At 40.2% G+C, this 20795-nt stretch overlaps 1 protein-coding gene across 9 annotated transcripts in view; it reads right to left on the bottom strand.

Moving 5' to 3' along the window:
- The window catches only part of IL1RAPL2 (interleukin 1 receptor accessory protein like 2), a 334955-nt gene that overhangs the window by 116750 nt on the left and 197410 nt on the right, over positions 1-20795 (bottom strand). The gene's annotated exons all lie outside the window — the stretch shown is intronic.

Raw genomic sequence — 20795 nt, 5'->3', positions numbered from 1 at the left:
TAAATAAATCCCATTTAAAATACGTTTGACTTAAATTCTAAGAGACTATCCCACATCTACTGTTAAACAATGACTTCCAAAAGATGACTGATGTGCTATCTCGCCATACTTGGACTCACAATCTGTTTGCTTTTGTTTTGGAGGTTCATACAGAGCCTGTCTATTTCCATAGACTTTTTAATATATCATGGTTTTCTGCAAGAGAACTGCAGCTGTAAATTTCATAAAATAGTTTCAGAGAGTCTGGAATCAGGGCATTAATGTAACAGACAATGCTTTTGATTTCCTGCAATATTTTGGGTGCTGGGTTTTTCATACATTTTAAAGTCCAATCTTTCAAAATGTCATTTGCTTGCCTGAGGACACCATGGAGAATGACATTATTGATCCTCAAACAAACTCTGCATTTGAATGTTATTCTTGTTAGTAAGATTCTTACAATAAGAAAGTACATTAATCTGCAACTTTTTCAAAGGAACCCACTGTAAACAATGAACAGGATGTTCACATTTCTGAGAACAAGGTACATTAAAATCAACAGTGCAGCTGTTGGTCACACTCAAAATGCCAGATAACCAGGCAACTCAGTACACCAAGTATTGGGAAGGATTAAATGAGACTGATGTGATCACATTGCACACCCACATACACTGATACACTGCCAAATCTTATATATACTTAAATATACTATGGAGGTCTCCTCCTGCTTCAGGAACTGTAGTGCTTGAAAGCATCTCAGGAGGAGAACTAATGACAGACAGAAGAATAAAAGCAACTAGACAGATTATCATTGCTACATTTTACTGAGGCCTGACAAAAAATGGCAAGGTACCTATAGAGACCATTTCTACCATTCTCTCACCCCAAGGGAGGATCAGCTCCTCTTTCAACAATCCTCTACGACCACTGCTTTCCTGACAAGAGTTCATCAAACCACTTCTTCAATGTTACAGTAAGATATTCAAGGTGACATGGAGTCACTGTCTGAAATAGGCTCCTTGATACTTCATATGTTTTATACAAAGCTCAGCTTTTCTCAAACTGAGCTCAGGATTTTAGCCCAAACTAAAGTACTTCAAGTAAGCTGATGCAAGTAAACATACTCAGAATCAGACAGTGCACATGCTGTTAATCAAAACCAAGAGCTCAGCAGGTCAGCAGCAATTTTCCAATACCAAGAACAAAGTGAGAATGGGCATGCATTGCCTTCTTCCCTTATCTTCTGACTTTACCCCTCACAACACATCTCAGTGTGTGTTTTGCCTTATTTACAATCAAACACACTGTTGTCTCATTTTCAACTTGGCATCCACTATAACCCCCAGGCCCTTTCCAGCAGCCCTGAGTGCAGGAGTAAATTGCAATCTCAGAGATTGTTCACACAAGGCTAAGCACTTTCAGCTCCCACTGGCACAAAACCACCTACGTTTGTAGTGAGATCAGGGTATCGGATTCCTGTAAGTTTGGGTTCACTGCATGTCAAGTGTTCCCTACTTTCCCTCAGGCACCTCCCTAAAATACCTCAACACTTTGAAATTTGTTTTCTTCTTCACATGCCACTATAGAAAAACTGAGAACGGGGAGTTCCCAATTAAGTTCCTTTCTTCTCTAAAATTCTCAAGGAAGGGTTTTTACACTATTCTTCTTTCGCAATAATGGGAAATAGCTGAAACTTTTCTAATTATTGAACTTCTAATGGGTTACCTAAAGGATGGAACTTGTAGCTACCTTATATTCAGTGATTAACTACAATAGCTGGCTCAAATTACAATGGCAAAAGAGAAAGTTGGCTTGAGGCTTTCAAATCTTTGTCCTGTGATATTATGCCCAAGGCACACTTTTCAGGTCTTATTAAAAGAAATTCCCTGAAGTATTTCCCTGAGAGCTTCATCCTTATCTTATTCATGACAGTCTTCAGTTCAAGATTCATCATTTTTTAAACAATAGGTGCAACTGAATTGTTTTATAATCTTCATTTTATTATTATTTTACAAGACTGTGACTTTGTCCTGCCTTGTGATTTCTTAGTTTTGCTGTAAAAACATTCTTAAGTCATCAGATAGGCAATCATTAAAATGAAGTATCTTCCTTCAAGAGGATTCATCTCACGATGACACTTTTCCCTCAAACCTTAGATTAAAATGTACATTTTAGGCACACACTTGCACATCCAGAACAGAAAAGAGACTCAGAAGGGAAAATGCAGGCCAGCTGTTTGCCTACTTCAGCAGCAGCACAACTCACTAAAGCACACACAATTGGAATATTCAGCACTGGAAACAGTCAGAATGATCACAGCAGGTTGTATCTTCATTCAATTAGAGACTTTCAACTTTTATCACAGAAATCATCTTTGAGAAATTGCCACAAATTGTCCCATTAATATAGAAATTAATGTCGTAAGATTCCTGACTTATTTTTCTCTGACAGGAGTCAGCTGGAACTAAGCAACTTATGTCACTAGATTTTAATGCAAGCCACAGTGATTTTCACCATTATGGTTTGGGATGAGGAAAAAAACACAGCTGTTCAGTTGAAAATGGGAAGAGTACAGACATCTGCATACACACAAGCATTTGTGAGCAAGGTATCTTGCAACTCTGATTTATGACTTTTTCACTAATGGGAATAAACACGTTGTTCTGACTACTGAGGATAAAACTCATAATTCACAAACATTCAGTGTATGTCTTAAAAAATATTTCATTGTCAAAATATCTTATGCACTATTTAAATCTGCATCACTCTACATGCAGCTTCTCAAGCACTAAAAATAGTTTTGATATGTACTGTGATCCTTAAGCAATTCAAATATTGAAACTATTTGAGACTTTGGTACATATCCTTGAGAAATAACCCAGCATTATTTTGCAGATGAGTTCCAACCACCACACAGTAAAATGGAATGCCCAGAGGTTAGCCTGTTTATAAGCATTTGATGCCTTATATTATTATTTTTAAAATTTGTTTGTTGTGAAATTATATTGCTTGGAAGAAATGATAACATTTACAAACTGTGATATAAAACTCCATGACCATGGTTCACACAGTATATTACAGAGACTAGAGATTAGAAATGTAAGATGAAAGACTGACAAATTGGTACAAATCAGGTTAGGTACTGTGCAGCAGAGGAACATAATTTTATGATTAAAGTTAGGATGGATTTTGTATCACAAACCTCTACAGATCTGTACACATGATCAACATCAGTTGCAGGTACAGTGGCTTCTTTTAAAATTGATCTGCCATATGAACTAACAGCAGAGCTGCAGCCCAGCCCACAGTGCTGCTGATGCTGGGGATGGAATGGGTGCCAGCACCTGAGTGCTCTGTGCCCCCCCTGATGTGAGCAGGCACTGGATAAACAACTGGAGTCCAGCATGGCCTGGGAATATTGCAGCCTCTGTGCAGAGGAGACAAGCCAACCCATGGACACCAAGCATGCTTCACACATGCCCATCTTTGGATTACAGTATTTACTTGTATAAATCCTGTCATTTAGAGAACAAGCAGATAAGTGTCAATGTGCAAAACTGAAGCTGTAGTTTCTTGAAAAAAGAATTCCCATAGGATTTGAGCAGGAGAGAGATGTGACCTCTCCTGTAACGGAAGTAATGTGCTCCAGAATGCCCCCCTACCATGCCAAAGCAATATGCAAGATAAACATGGTTCTGGGGAGGGTAACAATAATAATATTTCTATGTGTGTTACTTAAACAGAAGAAATTTTCTGGTAGTCTTGGGAATTGCAGCTGGAAGAACCAAGTACTATAGTAAACACATACAAAACCACATAAAATATTAAAGTACCATCAGTTATACTGACATGATTTCACGCTAAGGATTCCTTGGCAGCCAATTATTTATCATCAGAAATGCAGCTCACTTATTGTGCTACAAATCTCAACTGACTCTAATAAGGAACTAATTAACAAAGATTAGCACCCTTTTTGTATAATGAGCCACAAAGCCAATCAAGACAAGATGATAACAAGATGCAATCAAGAGGTATTAAAGACAACAAAATAGTGCCTAAGACTAGAGAGAAATATGCTGCAAGAAAAGAAATATCCATCCAAAGAGGAATCTTCTTCCTAGGAAGTGGTTGCTTCACATCTTTAAGTATTTATTCAAAATGTTGAAAAGAGTGCAAGATTTGCCTAATTGGGAGTTTTTCTAAGTTACAGAGATTTCTGGGCTCTCTGATCTGTTGTCTTCCAGCACCAGAAGGGAGTTGCTAATTCCTTTGCCAGGGGATGTGATACACCTGCCCTGCATGCCTGTGTACAGAAGTTAAATACCCAAGGGATACCTCTGGTGTATCCCTTCCCAGGGCTACCCTGGAATTCCCAGCAGAAGGCATTTGTCCCCTCCACGTGTCTCTGAGCTGTCAGGGACACTAAGCTCAGCTGTGCCCAGCACTCAGAGATGCACCCAGCCCAAAAGGGGGCACAAAGCAATTCCCCTTCCACAGCTGAGAGCAGATAATAAAACTCTGCCATGGGAAAACACTTGTGATGTTTGTCACCTGTGACACCAGCATTAAATGGGATCATTCTCAGACCTGGAAATTGTTTAGGCTATGACTACCCAGGGATACCCTAAGGGCTGATGTGTGTACAGTGTGAAAGACAAGATTGAAAGTTTGGCTCAGACATATTTCTTGTCCATTTCCCACTCTTTAAAATAGCACTGATTTAGGGATAATCAGAACACAGCAATTAAATCTTGCAGGAAAGCCAGAGGAGAACTTTTTTTCCAATACTGCTCTTAAGCTATAAGCAAATCCTGATCCTTCTATTCCAAAACACTGAATAAACATCAGAATAGGAGACAACAGAATAGAAGGAGCAATGGTCTTGCAGAAAGGGCAAACAGTTAATTTGGGATGAGGATTTCAGTCTCCACAAGGTGATTGCAGGGACATCAGCCTCCTGGCTGTTTCTATAATGCCCTCACTTTTCCCAATACCCTTGAATTTCCACCAAGATCCATGCATTTCCATGAGCAGGTCCATATTGATGAGACAACATTTTCCAAACCAAAAATAAAATTTGTATTTCAAAGGTTTTGCCAATTAAATATGTATTTTATTTAAATTATTTAGGTTTTTAAAATCATGTTATTGCATAAGGCTGAGTTAAAATATAGTTGCTTAAGTTAAGAAAACGTAGAATTAAACCAGTCCTAATTGACTTCCTCAGTAACACCTAAAGCTTCTATAAAAAGCAACATTTCAATTTTATTATAAATTTCTGCTAAAATACAGAAAAAATGAGAAATGGGATGCTTTCACACCTTGTCTGTCTGAAGATCTAAATCACTACAAAATAATAGCCATTTTAATATGAAAGTAATTTAATTATTTCTAAATGGAAATAAGATACGAGTTAAAAGGTATTGTATTCACTTAAAGGCCTGTGATCAGATCTGCTCTCAATAGGATGTCTCAATCTGTCAAGTATTTGCTCTGTAATAGAATTAACATTCAACTCACAGGACATATTTTATCAGCTTCCTTTGTTTCACTGAAAACATGTTTCAATTTTCCATTCCCCTATCAGAAGCTGAAGGCATTGACAAAGCTTCTGTAAGGAATTCTACTTGCTAAGCCTGTAATAAGACTCAAGTGTGGGAAGGTGTGTCAGATCTGAGATAAACCACACTGCAGGGTGCAGGTGTGGCAGGACTGAGGGTGCAGGTGTGGCAGGACTGAGGGGTGAGGTGTAGCAGGATTGAGGGGTGCACGTGTGGCAGGATTCAGGGTGCAGGTGTGGCAGGATTCAGAGGTGCAGGTGTGGCAGGACTGAGGGGTGCAGGTGTGGCAGGATTGAGGGGTGCAGGTGTGGCAGGATTGAGGGGTGCAGGTGTGGCAGGATTCAGGGGTGCAGGTGTGGCAGGATTGAGGGGTGAGGTGTGGCAGGGCTGCACCTGGCCAGACCTGGCCACACACCTGCACAGAACTGCCCCCATCTCTGTGTGCCCACAACTCACCCCTGCCAAACACAGCCCCTTACCTGCTTGTGGAACCTCTCACAAAACCTTGAAAGTAAAAAATATAAAAGGATTTTCTAGAGAAAGAAGCAGCTGTGAATTTTATCATAGGCCTGTCTCAAAATGAATAAATTACACACTATAATATCATAATTATGCCTACATCAAATCACATAATGAGAGATCAGTAGGTCTGTAACTACAGAGATAGCCAACGGACAGTGCAAGGCAATTAAAATAAACTCAGGATCAAAAGCACCTGAAGGGGACCATAGAGCAAATGGGAACGTGGAGCCACTCCCAGACAAACACCTGTAACCAAGGGTGAGAGCACAGCAGCTTTTCCTGACATGCCACTGCACACAAGAGCTCATTTGGAAAGTCTCAAACCTGGGTTCAAACCCCTTATAGCAAATAATAAAGTATTCAGTCTGAGTACAGGTAAGCTGGCAGCTCGAGTCTGTGGAAGCAATTCCACTGTGGCTGCCCATTTCTGAATCTACAGAATTTACTATCATGCTTTTACACACTTGTGTCTATTCTCCTTGCAGACACAACTGCAGAGAACATCTGGGAAAATGAAAAAGGCAAAACAAAATCCAGAATGATGAAAACAATCAGGAAAAAGAAAACATGGGTAGATGATAGTGTGTGAGATCACTCCTAAAGACAACAAAGAAAATATGCCCTCCTCTTTCTCTTTGCTTTGCCTCCTCATATCTGGGGCAGTGTGAAGTCTCCCTGCCTGAGATTTTCTCATGATGTTCACTTCAAAACTTACTGGGATTTGCAAGCAAGCTTTCTCCTGCTACTGCCAAAACCTGCTGTCACTTCTAATTCCATATTTCTCTTGTTCCTCACCCTACTCCCAGCCACAGGAAAACTTTAAAACTGCTCTAGGCAGCCCAAGCTGCTTCCACAAGAAGACAGAATCATCTGAGGGTAAGAAGATTCCTGACACTATCAATGAGGAGTAGCTCTGGTGAGCAGCTCCAGCCAGCAACACTCGCACCTCCAGGCCTGCTCTGTTAGAATAGTCCAGCCTGTCCACAAAGGAAGAAAAGGCTTCCATGTCTTATTTCCAAGAAATTCAGGCTTAGGGTTTAGTCCTGCACAACCTCTGATACCATGCGTTGAAGCAGACAGAAGACATTACCTCTGTGCACACCATCAGCAGACAGATTCACCTCAAAACACAGCACATGGCACTGGCAAGAACAACTTGTTGCATTTCGTGGACAGGCTTTTAGGACTGGCTGGGAGTCTCTGCTTGAGCTACATGGTGAGGAACAAAAAAAATCTCACAGCAGTAAGAGAAGTGCTGACAGAAAGTGAGGCTGTGAGACGGCAGGACCAGACAGCTGCCACATCCAGCACTAAGGAGAGAACAGCAAGAAAAAGATTTTTCTTCACTAAAGACTGAAAAATAGCTTAATATAAAATCTAAAGAGCCAGAGGCAAATTTCATATTTCTTGCAGGTTGGAGAGATAAGTACACTCTGCCCAGATGATAGCAAATAACACTGAGTAAACAGCAGATATTACTTGGGAACGTCTCACCAAATGCAACACCACTTTCATCAGCTGCAGAGGAAAAAACTGGACTTCATTGAGTGCTTTGTGTGCCTAGGAGATCTGGCCTCTTAATTGCACCAAAGCAAAGAGAAACCTTTCATTTTAGTGAACACCTCTGAGAAACTATTCCTAATTCCTGAAAATGAAATTGTTACCAGAGTAACCCTAAGTGCAGGAGACTGCTGAAATGTGGGATGGTTCCCTTTCACCTTGTGCAATCAAGACTGACATCAGATGCTCCCAAAACGAAAATCAGGAGAGATGCCAGCTATAATACCTGTCCCCAAGCTCTCTAATGAATTCTTTTTACACAGTCCAATTTCCTTGCATTTTCTTATTAATGCCATTTTTCAAAACTGTTTTAAAAGAACTCTTAATCTCCAATCTGAAGCAAGCAGGTGCAAATGGGGCTTTGACACTGTCTCTTCCATTAAAAAGTCTCCAGACATCTAAAAACCTTGTAATATAAAAGTAATCCTTCAAAAGGGGCAATTTCTCCCAGCTGCTGCATTCCTGATATCTTTTCCATTAGTTTGAACCAGACTTCTTGAAGTTAACAAGAAATAATCACAAAAGCAGATAAAGGGCAAACCAATGCACTCCTCTCCTGCAGACTGCTGACCAGGGGAGTTTAGTAGCTGGACTATATGTAATCTCTGACTCATTTAGAGGAGTGGCAAGCTCTACATCAACTAAAAACTGAGATCAGCAGAAGCTTGGTAGTCTTCATGGTTTTCCGTGTTTCTAGCTGCTGCAAGAACAAAATCATTCTCCCATCTTCTCCTCCACCCCTCAAAGTAGCACTCTCTATGTACCTACTGAGTAATGGCTACATGAGCAGCAGGCAGGAGGGTATACACAGAATTAACCACCCTGGACAAGCTGGTTGCTCTTTGGCAGAACTGTAACAGTAAAGGCAGGCAGCAGCACAGGTCAGAAATTCACATGTTAGCAAAGTACCCAATAGCGCACCTTATAAATTTATTATGAAAATGTGTATAGACACCCCAGGAAATGCATATCCACGGGTAAGCTGAAATCTGGCTGCTAAGTTGGATGTAAAAGGGGAGTTAGAGGAAGCACAGCCCTGAGAGAGACATGGGTGGAGAGGGACACACAGCACCAGGGAAACCGAGCTCCTCCAAAGAGAAAAGGGGGTTGTTGCTGTATTGGTTTTGTACTTCCTATATCTCTAAGTAATTCTAGCAACAACTCAGTCTGTCAGAGAATTGCCTCCAACCCCGTTGCTCAGGAAGGGCTTTCAGGGAGTAAGCAAAGCAGGCAGGATTGTGCAGTGATGCCCATCCATCCCCACTGCACCATTCAGGGGAGGTGAACGAGCCTCCACCAGGCAAAGGTTTGTCCACTGACACTACCAGAATAATGAGCTCCCTGAACTAATCCCAACAACACAGCATGGCTATGTGCTGACCAAAACATACTCCTTGCTCAGGAAGTTACTATGCCTTAAAAGTGTGATTGTGAACACACAAATGATTTGGATTGGATTTGTAAATTCTTACCAGGTGAGGTAAGCTCTAAAGCTTTCAAAAATGAGAAACCTGAGCCTTGTAAAATCTCCTCAGAAGACCTTTTTAAAGTATTTCCTATAAATTAATATTTTAACTCAGGAACTGCTTATGTGAGAATTATTTCTTATCTCTAGGCCCTTCAGCATGTCCAAATGGACAAATCTCTTTTGTTAGCTGTGCTCCATTACTCTCTTCTGAATGAATGCCTCTGGGATGGCTATAATAGATATAATTTTTTAACATCATATCTAGTCTGCTAATAAAATGATGCCACTTTGCAGAGAGATTTAACACCAGTAGGCCTCTCCAGCAAATTTTTGCTCCTGCTGTGGGGACTAACTTCTGAATATATGGTTCAATCATATGGTTCTCATCCAGGTATTTTTATTCTCTATGAAAAAAAAATAGCTAATATGGTACTACATGATTAGAGATATTTTACAAGAGTACAAATATCACAGACAACATAATGAATTGACTCCTTGCTGTTATTTATCACTGTGCACAGTCCTGGGTTTTGTGTTACCACCTGAGAACCTGGGGCAGCCTGGGATCAGGTGTTTTGCAACAAGGTGTCATTCAGTTCTGAACCCAAAGGGACATGCCAGAACTGGAAATTCTGCACCAATCCTCCTCACAGCCTGGATGACTGATTTAACACTTCTGAATCCATAAACATTTCTCTGATTGCAGGACAGACCTGAATTTTGTATGACTAGTCTTAAAAGTGTTTGGATTCAGGACAAACACTGTAACACTGTACAGCAGTACACAGCTGCTGTTCTTCCTGAGCTTCCATTTTTTAGTACTGGCATGAATCTAAGCTACTGGAATGCTGTCCTGCTGGCATATTACCAATGAAATAAGAATTATTTGCTGGGGCATGGACTTTTTTACAATCAGCTCCACATTCCCAGCTAAAACACCCTCTGAGATTACATGATGGCATATCCAAATGTGAAAATTTTTAGCCAAAGCCAAGTGCAGGAAGAATTCAGAGTTCCTGCCCCAGTAGATAACAACTATTATTTTGAGTTCTGTCCTTCTACCTACAGAATATTGGAAGCATGGATTCACTGGGTATCCTACATTCTGTGTGTGGCATGCTATGTAGGAGGTGTGCTTGAGATTTTGCTGGGAGGTGAAAGGACACACTTTGAATTTGATAACTTGTTCAAAGCCATAAGTTGAATAGAGTGAGCAGCAGAGCTGAAACCCTGAAGGTTTAATTTTTGGCAGCTTCAGATCTCCATGCAGCCAGACAGCAGCCATGCTAAGTAGTGATGCTACTTGCAACCAGATGTATTTTTTTAATGCTGGGTCAACCACTGGTAGGGAGCAATGACTCTTTCTGTGCCAGTTTGGCTTCCACCTGTTCTAATCCACTGACCAGAAGCACCTCAGTAACTCACAAAGAGTTAAGTCCACTAAAACCAGAGGCACTTGCACCCTAAGGGAATGTTCACATTCTTTTTTTTTTTTTTTCCCGTAAGTTATTGAAAGAAAATCCAGGTAGGTGCAGTACTGGGATCCTACCTTCCCTTCTGGTTCTTGCACAAAATTATTAGGGTTTAGGCTCTGCTTTCCTGCACCAAGTCTGTAAAACCTTCACAGCTTTCAGAAGAGTTTAGAACGTAGACTTCTGGCTGAGAAAAGTGTAGTAAAATACACAACTGCTAGTATATCTATCTGAAAGAGCAAAGCTGAAAAATATGTATGCTAATTATAGACTAAAAAGCTATATGACTCTCTTCAGATCAACTAGAATCTTACATAATTATTTGGAACAGATGATTATGTGTCTGCTGTTACAGGAACTCAGCAAAAGACACAATTATTTAGCAGTCAGCAGATTCACAGAAAGCAGCCTGTGGTCTAAGAATACAACCAACATGGCACCAGAGCAGTGACAGACATTATGTACTTATTTATATTACAATTCTTTCTGCACTAATGCCAGAATTCTGAGTGCTTTGAATTACAATGATCAATAGAAGAGTTTGATATTTTATTAAGCTGTTTTGTATTTCATAAAAATATCAATCCTTAATTAAAGACCATTGTTTTTCAAGGACAACAGAACTAAAAATTTTCTTCCTCCTTCATCTGAATGTGACTTGACTTATAGCAGCCAGAAAGATTCTTGTTTGAAAAGAATTTTTGTTCTGCTTGGATTATAATGGAAGTAACTCTTAAATCATACAAGCAATTGTACAATTTTAATAGGAGTGAACAAAACATTTTCCTTGTGTTCCTTCCTATGCAAGCAGGTACTGTGATTTTTCAGGCTCAGTTCTCCAGTACTGGTTCACATCAAAAAATATGTAATGGTTTCTAGGTGACCTGTACCATTACCTCTTCCTCCTCTGAGTGCATTATTTGGATAGAACTGGTGGTGGGCTTTGGAGATAAACCCACCTCCTCCTCTGAGCTCTCACAGGTACTCCTGAAAATTACTTTTACTTTCCTAGCGAGCAAGTGTCTAACTGCCCCATCCTTAATCTGAGATCTTCTTGTGGAAAACATTAAAAATCTGTGGATCTGATGTGGTTTACTCATGATAACCAACTCTTCCCTTCTTCACCTCACACCAAATGACGAAGCATCAAACAGTGCTGAAGAAGACATCAGTATTAAGGGAACTGTCTCAGGTGAGGAAGCCAAAGATCCAAACCTTACTTTGCACAATTAAAAATATTATTTATAGCCAGAAAATTATCTCGTTGCATCTTTTAACCTTGAAATTATTGTTAGCCAGCCAATTTAATGCACTTAGGCTACTCACAGGTCTTGTACCTTATCCTTCCCAGACATTTCCAATACTTCCAATGTGGTGTTGACTTTTACTTCCAATGCAGAGAAACAGAATAATCCCACTGACTTTGATTTCTACAGCTGTTTTCTGAGCAATTTGCTCCATATCTTGAACTTAATTATTGCTTCCCTACTTTTCAAAACCAACGAATAAACTTCACTTTTTAACAGAAGACTATTGATGGCAGAAAACAAGCAAAAAGCTGCAGGAAGATGCACAGGAGTGTGGGTTACACTAAGGCATGCCCCATATCTAATACAACATAACATTTGCTTCCAAATTGTCAGAGGATACTGCTGCACTGAATTGCCACTTCCATGCTGTTTAATGGCAAGCAGCTAAATGCCTGTCTGTGCCAGGAAAATGAAAGAGAAGTGCATGGATTCAGATTCCCAATCAGTCTCACTTTAAAAACTTGAACTTTTGGAGGAGACAACAGGTGTTGTAAATCAGAAGTTACACCAGAACTGAGCAAGGATTTAATCATGTACTATTTTGTTAAGATACCATCTCCTCCTTCAGATCCAAGATCACGTGCTTTACAATGACAGGAAACTTTTCCAAAGTCTTTAGCTATTTATGCTCCCAGTGAATAAAGTGTCTGTCATGGACAGTTGTGGTGCTTATTTTTCTCTTGTTTTCAGCCTTGCTGAATTAATTTCTGACAAACTGAAGCCAGACTGTGTCCACATTACTAAGTGACACTTCGTTCAGGTTGTAGAGATCTATTTATCAGGTGTACAAATCAGGCACACCAAGTTAAAGGACCCAGTACAGAACTGACTTTTATTGTTCTGTTCCTGCTTTTCTCTTGAATCAATAGAGAAGTTCTGAGATAAGCATGTTGTAGAAGTGATGGATGCCATCACTGCTAATTATTCCACCCATTACAAGACACAGAATAAATCACTTTTTGTCTGGTGACTGTCGCATCGAATTTGTAGAGCACAAAAGACACTGCAGATCTGTGATACGCCTCTGTTCTTCTCATTACATAAGAGATAAAGATATGCATACTTAATAAATACATTTATTTTAACAAGATGAAGACAGGCCTAATGCAAGTAGTAGCACTTTCTGAACAGCTTTTTTATTATCACTATTACACGAGCACAAGACAAGTTTTATTTTCAAAATGGTCTTCACAACAGAGCATGGGGTTTTGCCATTTATGTTTCTAGTAACTGCAGCTAAAAATGCCATTTAGAGATGAAGCTGCTGCACAAGTACACTTTGTTCAACAGAAGAGCCAAACACTCATTTCTATCAAGAGCTCTGTAAGAAAAGCTTCCTTATTCATTAGGTATTGATTCAGCTTAAGTTTCTTGTACACTTTCAAGTGTTTGGGATTAGAGGGCATAAGGGAAAAGGACTGGATGTTTTACAGCAGCAGTTGTAGCTGTGGTGCTGTGACAGCTGGAAAAGCTGTGCTCTGACATGTACTGCTGGAGGTGACCACAAGCAGCCCTGCAAGACAGAAGAACCCTGCACAGGTTTGCACATGTACCCTCCTCTGAAACTCCATTTTTCTTCTGCCCAAGACTTGAGGTTGCCCTTAAGCATCGTGCTTAAACCTTCTCTACTTCCAGAAGAATAAAACATATGCTTGTTTTGCTGAATGCAGCAGACAATTGGTCAGGGATGGGCAGAAAGTTCATGCTTTACCATGTTCCCACAGAAATCAGTTAAAGCCCATGAGTACCTCCTGACATTCTTGAGAAAGGAACTGCAGAGCCAGAGCTGACACTGGAAGGCTCAAGCAGATCCAAAGCATTTGTCTACACAAGCAGAGAATGAAGATCTCTCAGTAAGCTCATGTATGTGGTACCATTTCAACAATGCACAGCAAGATGGGTGTGCATGCCTGCTCCTGGTATAAATGCATTCCTACATTTACTTTTATTTTAGTGTCTTCACATCTTTCTTCAGAGAAGATAATCCATAACCTAAGTGAACAGAGTGTTTTGTAGTTAAGAAACAACTGTTTCATCCCTATTCTTTGTTATCTTTTGAATGAACTGCTTAACATAAAATTTTTATTTTTCCTTTTTCTGCTAAATTCTAAAGGGGCATTTATTTTAAAATGGTTGGGGATTTCAGAACAGACTTCAATTTCAAAACTCAAAACTTGATTTGAATTTAGCCCTGGATGAAGGCCTTTGCTGTGATATGCTTCCAAAATTATAACTACAAAATGAAGTAGCAAAGTCATTTGAGACTTGTTTACTGCATGATAATTTCCACAGCTGGAACTGCATATGTTTCTCTTTAGCTGAGGACAAAGAATGGCTTGAAAAGCTTGCTCTCCATGGCAAAGGGAATTTAACACCCACCAAAAATCGACTCTGTTCCATGAAAATGGAAGGTTTTTCTTACCAGCTCACCTCAATTCTTACTTTTCTAACCCTTTAGCCGATGCATGTGAACAGCTTTTCTCCAGCACTGGCACCTATGCCTGCCACAGACCAAATACTCACCTGCCCTCTGGTGGAACCCTACTGAGGGCAGCACAGGTTCCTCTGATTAACATCAACAGAACCAGACTGTTCATTTCAGATGTTTGTCCCTTCAGTGGCACATCCACCTAACTGATACAGCTCAAAGAGACTGAGAATGATGAAACCAGATTAACACATTTGCTTTTGTATCCTGGATTATCCTCCTGATGTTGGCTGTCTAGAGCACAGTCACCTTCACCTCAGGAAGCTGGCAAATACCCTAATTTCAGTTTCATGCTCCAATGAATTTCTTGTAAGTCTTATGCTATTTCCTCACCCGGTTACTTTTCTGCCACTTACACTTCTCACATTATGTTTTGTCACTCTGAGGTTTTCTTGGCACACATTAGCCCTTGTTACAGTAGTCACAGCTGTACTTACACATACACTACAAGGTTGCCCCTTTCATGCCAAGTCAGTGACTTAAAAATCTTTCCCTTTCAGGCTAAAATTTCCCAGGTGTGAACAGAGACCAGAGTTGATTTTGCTGTTGCTGTTGCCATTTTTGTTGCAAGGAAAATATCTGTTTAGATGGTCTTTTATGAAGGTCAGAAATGCAAAACCAAAGCCTCTGGGACAAGGGAACTGTGCCAGCCAGCCCAGCAGACTGTGCTTCAAGGATGCAGTGTGGTGGCATCTATCTTGTCCCTTGGGATAGTCATCACACCGTCTGACAGAGATGGAACAGAGCTACATTCCTCCACTGCTTTATATTACATGTGCACCTTGCCTGCAGGAGTGATGTACAGCACCCATGACAACAACCCCACCACAGCAGCACCACATTTGTTACTCTGATAAATGAGCTTCACACACGGAACTGCAGCCACACGCTTCCCAGTGACTCATCTCCCCCCTCCTTGCTATGGCTAAAAGGAAAATAGCATTTAATACTTCAAAATTGCTCCTGCTATTAAAGGGTTTATGATAAACCCTTTAAATTATGATTTTAAATATTTATTGGTGCACCAGGGCTTCAGATGAGAGGAGGACAACTGCTCCTGTTACTTGAGTTATCTTGCAATGCCCTCTCCAGTGGCAAGGTCCTTGGCACGCATGAAAAGCGCAGGCTGAATCTAAATCAACAGGAGTAACTTCTTAAACTCACCTCCATAATAACCAGCTGAGAATTAAACATAAAGGTCAGTACAAAGCAGCACTGTATCTTTCACTTCTACTGCTGGTTTGAGCTGGTTGACACTCTGGATTCTTTTAGGCACCTGTTTTAGCTGCCTCCCTCTGTATCTCTATCAGGTTTTTCGACTGATTTGGACTATTTGGTGCTGGGTCACAGATTGCACCTGTTCTTTGGACACTCTCTCTTTTTATCTCCATGATGGCACAGCACAGCCTGGTTATAAGTTCTCAGCCAGACAGTCAAGCATGCACTAGAATGACAGAGAAACTCAAAGATGGAAACAATCTCTGGGTTTAACTTCCCTTTGTTCTGGGTTAACAGCCATGGCTATGCCATGGATTTGGGAATTTTAACTGCCACTTTCCACACTTGCAGCTGTTTCTCACGTCATCCTCTAGGATTTGACTACGTCCTTATATTTAGTAAACACAAGAACAACAGAAAGATTTCCTCTAATTTAGGCATTTTTACTTGAAGATAAGGATCTGGAGTTTCATTTCCTATTCTTATTTTCATAATGTAAACCCAGCAAGCTGTTACTCACCAAGAATGTCACCAACAGGGAAAGCAGAGAAATGCAAATGTCTGTGAATTAAGGCAGAATCAGAGCAGTAAAAGCATACTAAGCCAAAATCAATCCTATATAAAAGATAGAAACATGCCATGAGGCATCCAAATATAATTGATAATATTCTTGAAGTGTAGTATTTTTACCAAAATGAGCACTTATCTATTTTCCTTCATCACCCAGAAAATTTAAACAAAACAACAGCCTGTAATGTTCAGATGAAAATATATGCATGGCCCAGTAACTTGTTTTTTAACCTAGACTTTATTATAAATTTTTTAAAATGTCATGTCTTAGCAATACTTTTCTATCCCGCAGCTCAGCTCTTTTCACCCTGGATACTTCAAAAGAAAACCTAACAAGAGAGGTTGGTCTTTTTGCAGTGTTAGGGATAAAAAAAATAAAATCACTCTTTGTCATACTGAAAACATGAGAATGATTCAGAATCAAAGGAAGAGGATTTCATCAAAGGTCCAGAGAGAAGATGAATAGCTTCAGGAAGGAAATGGGCTTTTAAAATGCAGTTTAACATTGAGAATGAATGTAAATATCTAGCCTGGCTGTGCAGAGAGATGGAGGACTTGGGGGGAAGGAGAATAGGGAGAGATATAATGTACACAGGAGGGTACCTAGCAGACACTGCAGACTGGGACCTGATGTTCCAAGTTTTTCTTGACCTTTGACTAAACAGCCCCAGTAAACAGCTGGATTGACACATACAGAACTCAAGGCTAAGGAGAAGAATATTTCAATAAGCAGCTAAGTTACTGTAGGCATGAGGACATCAAGTTTTAGTCTCAATTCCTCCTCCTTCTGACATTTTGAAATGTCAAGCTCCTGTCCACATTGCTGCCTTGTTTTCCCACCTCGTCTACAACTGAGCAAAGGAAAGTTACCTGTTCACTGCATAGAAAGGACCACGGGATTACTGGTGATGTTCAAATGAGAAATATGCAACCACAAAGTCAGTGTAATGGTGCAACTATACGTCAGGAACTGCAGTGTGGTCAGTTTTATGTTAATTTTTGAAAGACATGCATTTCCAAACACCACAGTCCTGGGGAGAATCAGCGAGGGCTCCATGCTGGATGGGGTGTGTCTGCAGCACCTCCATCCATGGCTGCATTGTGGTGTCAGGCACCACAGGGAGCTTCCCCTGACTACCAGGGCAAGTGACAAGTTCCTGTCACCTTCAGCTGACACCCCCTGTCAGCAGCTGTGTCAGTGAGAAGCACCCAAACTTAACAACAAAGCTCTTCTCTCGCACCAAAGAAAAGCTGGTGAACAAGACAATATTTAAACTCTGCAAAGCCCTTATTAAATGTGACAGCAACAGCTGTAGCAGCTTGAGCACTGACAGAATGAGGGAAAGAATTAAAGCCCTTTTGAGGGTTAGAAAAAGAAAGTAAGTACCATTTTAAATATTAAAATGAGGTCTGGGCTGAACAGGGAATATAGATCTGGTGGCAGATAGCCAGAGACTTTGGAGGTGCTCAAAGCTGTTTCTCTGACCCTCCCACAACTTAATGGAAAGGAACCAACTTTCTTTCCAGTCCACATCTTCTACATTAAACTAATATATATAACTCACTCTTCTTATCTTCAGAGTATGATGTGTCCCATTAACCTCTCCCCCACATCATGAGCTCCAGCCAAAATAAATCTCAGTATTTGCTTATGAAATGCACAATTTCCATTGCAGTGCCAGAACAGTGGATAGTGGGGAATAGAATTATTCATTTTTGGAAGGTAAAAAAAAAAAAAGCAGACATTAAAAATAAAACCCAAAAGAGAGGCATTTTCCCCCACAAATAGAATGATTCAACATGTACATTATAGGTAAGCTCAGTTTCCTTTACTCTGCTTTTCTGGAATGAAGGCAATGAAAACTTTCCTTGAGGGAATTCTTGGAAGTATTTCTGTGCTTTAGCCTACTGCTTCAGTTATGAGGCCATGATCTACAGGAACTTGAACAGTCCTGTATAGGAACATGGAAGAGAACTTTCTCATGGATAAGTTTGTTTAAGACAAACAGTCCCAAGTGAATTAACTTCAGTATATGAGTGAACAATGAAACATTTCTTTGTGTGAGATGTATGAAACTTGTTAAAGGTGAGAACTTAACAGGCTTTGCCACTGCTAGGAGGTGTAGGAGCCACAGTTCTAACCCCTGAGGACTCCACATTTCCAGACTGACCTCTTCACCATCTTCTCTTCTTTCAGCAGCAGTCTGTGATCACAGTATTTCCTCTGAGTGCTGCACTGCCCAAAGCTTTAGGGCAACTTCTTTGTCAAGTGACAGAAAAAGTACTCAAGCTAGAAAAGCAGTGAATTCTCTCCCTCTGGAGAACAACACAGAAAAGCTGCAGTTTCTCCCAGAATGGAATTCTTACTATGAAGGGGAAAAAGAATTTCTTAAGGGGGCAAATGCTAACATTCCTCTCTGACAAAACTCGTGTTTTTTCTGAAAAGTCACATTTCTTCATCAGCCTGATATTCTGGTTAGGTCTTTCACCAGTTTCAAACAGACTTTTATATCAGAAAACCAAGTAACAAAGGTCTTCCTCTCTCTCCCTCCAATCCTTCTCACTCTTATTCTGAGATCCATCCCTCTCACACGGGCATGCACACCATGCTGAAAGACCCACTGTGTACCCCTCTTATTTCATTTACAAATTAAATAGCCTGTACTTCTGCAACATGTCCACATCCCAAGAGAAGCACAAATGGCATCTCCAAATCAGATTGCTTTACTGCACTGCCACATGTACCAATATTTAGATAATACTCCCTTTAAAAACATCTGCCTAAATACAGAGGTTACAGAGCTGTCATAGCCTTGGCAGGGTCTTGTTCCAGGTGCATTTCATCTCGCATTAAGGAAGAAAAAGCAGCATGGCAATGTATCCAGAGAAGCTCTAAGGGCATACACAGCTTAGGGCAAATTGGTTGCTTCCCTGCCAGAAGCTGTATCCACTCCTGGCCCAGGATGGGCATCTCAAACTCTCTACAACTGGATTGCTGATGCGACAAGCACTGCATAAAGATGAAAAACCATCTGGTGCTTGGATCTAATGCTTGGATCTAACTTCCTTCCATATAACCAAAGCTCCTTTATCATCTTAATAGATTATGAAATTATCTCAGACCAGTTCCTGGCAGACAGGCACCCACACAGGAGAACCAGTTCCAGCCAAGATAAAATCAGAGACTGCACAGACCAGACTGCCCTTTCTGAGGAGAAACAGGCCTTTAGGTCCATTGCTGGGCTATACCAGAAAAAAACAGTATAAGAACAGATAAGAACCCAAAGCTGCCTTAGAAATTTATGACTATATTGTTTATTAATTTTACTGTGGAATCATTTTGGTTTGCAATTTGCACTTTATATTTCCTGCACTTTCTCAGAGTACTTCAGCCTACAGGGCTTGTCATAAAAAAAACCTTGGAGAGCTTTTCATTTCAAGCCGAAGAAAAAGATGAAAAGTTAAATCACTTACTGTTGCATTCCCATTGGCTGCAAATTGATTTTACTTACTGAAACATGCTTGCATTGCGAAAACCACTCAATACACACAGTAAATAAGTCAGTACATGTAAGTCTAATGTAACAGAGTAGTTACCCAGCCCTTTGAAATAGACTGGAGTAATAAACACCTAAATACAAATTCAGTTGAATGCTTATTTTTCTCTTGCTTAGAAAAGGTCAATCAATGATATCAAAGACAAAAAATAGCTTGGTCGGTGCTGATGAAAATTAAGAACATATTTTCCATGCTGCCCCATGATATCAAAGACAAACAAGGTACTTAACACACCCAGCATATTCTTGTATGTCCTTTCAACTTAAAAATTGCAAGGCACAGAGCAAACATTGGTAAGTTATTAGCTCCAGTCTTCTGGTGAACTTCATAAGAGCAACATCAGAGCCTGAAGCAATACTACTACTGTCAGATCTCATAAGTTAAACAGGGTCAGGCCAAACAGGTACTTGAATAAGGCACCTTTGAGGATCACATCAGTGCAGCAAGAAATAATGCTGACAATTCAGTAGTGAGCACTATTCCTTCCACGGCAGAACTTTTCATCTCAGATACACAGCTACAAGTGCCAGGCAGGACAAACCAGTTTTGAAAGGCATTAACGTTGTGCTGTGGAAATATTATCCTGATCTCCAGCTCAAGTTATAGCAGAGCTTTTCACCTATTAAAATTTCTCCAGTCATTTCAAAGGAATGAGACAGTCATTGCTTCTGGTTCTCAAGCTTCTCTTATGAGACAATATATAAGCAAAATTTGCAGTTTCTCTGGGTGGGAAAGCTGCATTTTCAGCGGACAAGGCAATCTGCTCACTCATGTGTATCTATTTTACCATTAGCAAAATGGTTTCAGGGGCAATGTTATTTTGTGCCTGTGCATCTATCTGCCTATCTATTATTAATAAAGAAGAAAGAGCATCCAGCCTACATTTTCATGATGAAGGAAACTTACTCTAACACAGAAAATGAAAACATACAAGTTTCTTTCAGTGTGTGCGCTTTTACCTCACGGTTGTTGGCAAAACCTCCACAATCCTATCATTTATACTAAGTCACCTCCACTATTGAAAGCACAATACATTTAGAGAATGGGGCTCAGCAGCTCCTGGACTGAGCAGCAGTTTTTAAAGTGGGA

This window comes from Zonotrichia albicollis, chromosome 14 (assembly GCF_047830755.1).
Source record: "Zonotrichia albicollis isolate bZonAlb1 chromosome 14, bZonAlb1.hap1, whole genome shotgun sequence".
NCBI lineage: Eukaryota > Metazoa > Chordata > Aves > Passeriformes > Passerellidae > Zonotrichia > Zonotrichia albicollis.
Note: the sequence above shows the minus strand (reverse complement) of the source record. Positions and strands in the feature narration are given on the sequence as shown.